The 6000-nt window shown below is 43.8% G+C and overlaps 1 protein-coding gene across 2 annotated transcripts in view; it reads right to left on the bottom strand.

Annotated features, from left to right (window-relative positions):
• The window catches only part of SERPINE3 (serpin family E member 3), a 37051-nt gene extending 32373 nt beyond the window's left edge, over window positions 1-4678 (bottom strand). Inside the window, exon 1 of one of the 2 annotated variants that reach the window (XM_084766951.1) lies at window positions 4504-4650. The gene's annotated coding sequence lies outside the window, so the exon portion shown is untranslated. Of the gene's footprint in view, window positions 1-4503 lie in introns of both variants that reach the window. The other variant, XM_084766952.1, reaches the window with a different exon arrangement.
• Window positions 4679-6000: the final 1322 nt, after the last annotated feature.

The following is a 6000-nucleotide window of genomic DNA, read 5'->3' on the forward strand; positions in this document are numbered from 1 at the left end:
CTCTCCCCAGACTCAGTTTTTGTCTTTGAACATGGACTGCAAATACTCACACTGACAGTGTTGAACAGAAAGCTGCGGGAAATGGTGAGGGCTTTCTTGCAACACCACAGGTTCTTAAGACTGGATTTACTTTAGCAAAAGTTGGTTAATTAATTGCCAATGGTAGTATGGGGAGATGCTTGAAAAACAACTTCTGGGAAAAAAAAAAAAGAAAGAAAAAGGAAAGCAATTCCTGAAACTGGGTGATCTGGCTGTGTTACTTCTGCGGACATGATTGTCTAACTTTATGAATGTACAATCCTAAATTGTTTTTGAAAACATTTTCATGAAACAATGCCAGAGAAACTTCAATACAAGAGAAAGTCCCCATGTGGATTAAATATTCCAAGGTGTAGATGAGTAAAATATGACTAGCAACTGATGTTTCTTTGGGATCCTCAGCAGAAACTGGCACATCATCATGGTCACTGACCATTGGAATAGACTGCGCATTGGCTTCAATCTCATCGGACGGATGCTGGTTATATGGATATTGGTTGTTCATAAGCCATGACAATCAGCAAGGTGAACATTACTGCGTGTTCTCTGAGTTCTACGAATTCTGTTAGATACTTTCCATTCCTCACAACAGGGCCATGGGGCTATGTATTATTTCCTCAGTGGGAGAAACTACAGACACAAGAACCCAAGATTCTGTTGAGGTTTGAACCTATAGCTAGCTGCTTTTGCTCTCCGGCTTATGCTATTTCTCACAGCCTCAGTGGTGTCTGTTAAGGGGCCAAGACATTGGACCCTTTGAACTCCCCATGGGAGGCTAAGGCTTTTGATAGTCTGTCCAGACTCTATGGACTGGTGATATGCTTGCACGCTGCTTTCATCTCCCAGGGCCACTCTGGTGAAATACCTCTAGACAGATGAAGGGCAGTGCCTCAGATTACGGTGCTTCTCTTCATCCTAGTCACACCCCACCCAGACCTCCTTCAGGGCCCTCTCCCTCCCTTTGGGGTTCACTAATTCTCAGCCTGTACCTCCCTAGGCACTCTCCATCCAGTCCAGGTAGCTGGAGGACACAGGCCATTTCCTCCTTTTGGGCTCACCAGAGCCCTTGCCAGCTGCCCGGCTGGGACCTTCTTATTGTCCCAGCCCATCTTGAGACCCAGAGTCAGTCCACACTGTCCCAGAGGAAACTTGTTCCAAGCTCCTTGATCAAGCTATTTGAGGCATCAAATGTAGTTGACAAGCAAAAGACCTGTGAAAGAGTTTGTACCCCCAAATGCCAGAAAAACAGAGGAAATAACTCTTGGTGAAAGAAGGAGTCTTGAGCAACAACAACAAAGAAGAAGAAAGAGAAAAGAAAAACTCAATCAATAAACTAACTCTAGGTGTTCAAATCCCAGCACAGGATTAAAAACAACATGAAAACTCTAAGAGTAATGTCCCCTATTGAAAATGACTAGGAAGAACTCTCAGACAAAGGATTAAAAATAACGATGAATAATTACAGTCAAACATGCAAATGTTGTTTTTAAATAAAATCTCAAATGTTCGATTTTACCAATAAAGACTCAGGAGCCAGATGCTGGGATGAAAGCCTACTAGCTCAGAGAGGCAAAGAAAGCACCCAGCTGACCTTCCTAGTGGGCTGACATCCCAGAAAGAAAAGCATCGACTCCTTCTCCGTGCCGTCTTAAAAACCCTTCAAACTAAATGTCCCTCCTTTCTACTTCCTGTGCATCTCTCTATTCGTCCTCCGGACAGACTTCCTCTCGCTTTCTATGTTTTTATTTCTATGTTCACTCCCTGTCAACTGGTTGCTTGCTCCTCCTCTTGACCTATGGTTGATTATCTTTCAGTGTCCCACACGGGTGGCCTGGGTCCCACATCTGGCCTAGGTGCTGTTTACCTCTGGGTAAGAGTGGACGGACCTCAAGATCAAAGGTCCCAAGGTTCCATTTCTCGATCAAGGGGCAGCTAGAGCGCTTTATGGTGAGTCTTGCGCCCTGGGCCCTACACAAGGTTCCCTGCCTCTCTGGGGGGTGGGGGTGGGGTGGAAAATGAGTTTTCCATGGAGTGTTATAGTCTTAGAACAAGACTGCAGGTCTCAGAAGGCTCCACAAGCCTGGCATGATACCAAGGGTTACAGCTTCTTATTTAAGCTGCTGTGCTAGGCACTGGGGAGGAAACAGGAGGATGTCTGAAACCCACTGGCAGGCAGGTCCGGTGAGGCGCAGGCCCAGCTGTGCTTCACTGAGGGCCAGCACCGAGCTAGCGGCCATGGGGCAGCAGGCCCCAGTGGCTGCAAAGGCTGTTCCACCATGGCTCCCTGACCACCAGTCATCCAGCGGTGGTTGCGCCACCCCCCCCCCCCCAGAATAAATGGAGTCTTAGACGGGCGTAGTGGAAGAAAGGTGAGCAAGAGGGTGAGCAAGAGAGCGAGCACCCAGCATGCCAGCCAGCCTTTATTTATAAACAGTGGGGGAGGGGTTTTGAGGGCTTAGGGCACCAGGATACTTAATCTACATCCACTGATGCAGTAACACAGGGGTCCTATGACAAGAAGGAGAAAACAGTACTGTACTAAACTAATTATCCTATATTTGAAGGGATGACTTCTAGGTACAGTTAAAAGTCATTTGCTAGAGGCTAGGCTCTCCTCAGCATAGGGTGGGGGCACTTCCAGGAATTTCCTGTGCTTGTTGAAGAAGTTCCTATTCAGGAAAGGGTTGGGCCTGTCATCTTCCCTGAGGGCTATATGACACTCCTTACAAAATCTGGGGTTACCAGATCAGGTGGAGTAGGAACCCAGCTGAGAAAAGGGAGACCCAACGCACACAAAAAAAGGGAGACCCAGCCATCATGCCCGGCTGGTGGCACACACTTTTAATCCCAGCACTGGGGAGGCAGAGGCAGGGGGCATCTCTGTGAGTTCCAGAACAGCCAGGGCTTTGTTACACAGAGAAAACCTGTTTTCAAAACAAACAAACAACAACAACAAAACCAAAAATAGAAGAATTGGATCACTGAGTAAAGGCCAATGAGAAGTTTAAAACTATGTGAATGGACCATGGAAAGGTTTGGAGTACCATAGAAAGAAAGAAATTGTGAATTATGCCATAAAGCAGGAGATGACACACTAGCAAACACATAGAAAATATCTTCAGGAATATCATAGAAGAAAAATTTCCAAACACGAAAAAAGAGATGTCGTTCATGTAGAAAGAGGCCTTCAGAATGCGAAAACAAACAAACAAACAAGGCTAGGAAAGAAAGTTCTTCATGACACATTACAACTAAAACATTAAAAACAGAATAACAAAAAGGTATTGAAATACACAAGAGAAAAAGTTCAAGTTATATACAAGAATGCACTGGATTCCTTGGCAGAAACTTTTTTTTTGGTTTTTCGAGACAGGGTTTCTCTGTGTAGCCTTGGCTGTCCTGGACTCACTTTGTAGCCCAGGCTGGCCTCGAACTCACAGTGATCTGCCTGCCTCTGCCTCCCAAGTGCTGGGATTAAAGGTGTGCACCACCACGCCCAGCTCCCCAAAGGATTCTGTATCATATTATAGAGATACCTATAATTCCATGTTTATTTCTGTTCTATTCATAATAGCCAGGAAATAAACATAGCTTAATGTCTACCAGCTGATAAGTAATGAAAAGGTGATGTGTTCACAGTGGAGTATTATTCTGCTGGTAAGAAAAGTGAAATTAGCACAACACAGTGGCACATACCTGTAATCCCAGCACTCAGGGAAGCAGAGGCAGGCGGATCTATGTAAGTTCCAGGCCAAGTAAGTCAAAGACAGCTAAGGCTACACATAGAAACCCTGTCTTGAAAAACCAAAACCAAAAAAAAAAAAAAAAAAAAAGAAAAAAGAAAGAAAAATGAAATTGCAAAATTAGCAGATAAAAGCGTGGACCTAGAAACAATCATTCTGAGTGAGGAAACCCTGGCCCAGAAAAAAGTGTCACACAGTTTCTCTTATTTGTGTATGTAAATGTTGGACCTTCAGATATGTGTGTTTTATTTAACATATCCATAGAGGACAGGGAATTATTAAAGGGCCACAGGGGATTGGGGGAGGCTCAAGAAAGGAAAAATAGAATGCAGTGGTGTCAAGGGATTAGTGTAACAGGAAAGGTTAAATTGTGCTTGGCGAGGGGAGGGTAGAGAAAGGGCTAAGGAAAGGGAAAAATAACATTAAAGATCGTTTGAAAAAGCTTCATGGAGACTTACTGTTGAGGCTTCCTCAAGAAAATACACGCATACACATACTTGAATATACGTACTCAAAATGGAGTTATCCTATAACAGAGTGGAAATGCCCCTAGTAGGCACCAAAAACTAACAAGTGAAAAGCCCAGTACCAGGAATGGTTGTGTAATTTGTAGTTGTTGGTCAGTGAGGCCCCATACACCCCTAAATGTTACAAGCTTGCCAATACTCTCAGTTACTCTCTAAATCTTGACAGTAAGAGCTTACTGCTGAAAACACCACACACCTGAGTTGTAGAATATGGAGAAATCAAGCTGAAAGCTTCATCCCTGCTGGCTAGCTTTCATAGTGCTGCAAAGTTCTATACAGGCTCTCAGAGAGGAAGAAAAGTAATCAACAGTCTTACCCAGATATGAGCCCTGTGAGCTATAATGACTGGCCTGGCAAGTCATGCCCACTGATGCAATAGTGGCATGGGTAGCAAGGGAGTAACCAACCACTTTGTGCTTGGATTTAAGTCCTGCTCCACAGGATGAAACCAATGCCTGGACCAATGATCACCTCCTACATTATTCTGCTAAAAAGATATGGTATTAAACTGGAATCCTAATAGCATCATTATATCCACAGGTTAGCGCATCTCCCAACCTTCTTCAGAGTAGCTTCTATTTTTCACTAGATGGTAATTAACACAGAGACCCTCAACTAACCAAGGTTCAGAGGGTGAGACTGAAGAATGCTTAGCCCTAAATGGAGCACCTACACTGCCCACCCCTCATTCCAAGGTTCGAGAGTCACTGCGGAAGAAGGGGTGGAAAGATTGTAAGAGCTAAAGGTGATGAACAACCACAAGGAAACAGTGTCTTCTGGACACAGCAGGGTAGCTGCCCATCTGAACTCACAGTAATTTATGATCTCATGCACATGAACGCTCAAGCCAGACAAATTCCAGCTTGGAGAAGGTCATGAAGTCCCACACCTAACTGATCATTGCTATTAGCAATGATCGCTGCTGGGGGAGGAACAGTCAGTTTTCTCTGAGAGGGCAGCTCCTAGTCACCTCCCCGTGGAAGGCAGCACATCCAAGAATACTTGAGCAGCACAAATTAGACTTGATGTTTTTTTAAAAAAAAAAAAAAAAAGGAAGGGACTTAAAGTAGCATGAGTGGGAGTGGGTCCTGGAGGAGTTATTAAATACAATCAAAACATATTCTATAGGATTCTAAAAGAAGTAATATATATCAAAGAAGAATAATATAAACATTTTATGATGATTAATTTTACACTGGCTAATATCTTATAGGCACAAACAAATCATTTTCAAACCTGGAGTTCTATTACTGAAGCTAATATATTGGGTAGAAGCATATCATTTTAGTGTAGGTAGATCATGTTTAATACGCAGACTTTTCCTTGTTGTTATGTGTTGCCTGCTTGCCTGGGGTTGTGTGGGGACAGTCCCTACTTGTGTAGGACAGTCCCTATTTGTAGCTATATTTTTCAGGAGTTCACAATAATAAGAAAACATACTAGCTGTGTAGAGGAACTTTAATCCAGCAGCATGGCTGCTCTGGCAAAAGATCACATCTAAAGACCTTGTAGGTCTGTGTGATCCCGCTGGAATGCAGACACACACTGGATTAAAGTATGATCTGGCTGGAATACAGACATGCCCTTAGTACACACACACCTTTAATCCCAAACAACGAAGTCTAACTGAGGGACAGACAAAGTGATGAATCAGGGAGGGATTTGACATAAGGGGAAACATAAGCTATTTA

This window comes from Acomys minous (genome assembly GCF_964271855.1).
Source record: "Acomys minous genome assembly, chromosome: 18".
NCBI lineage: Eukaryota > Metazoa > Chordata > Mammalia > Rodentia > Muridae > Acomys > Acomys minous.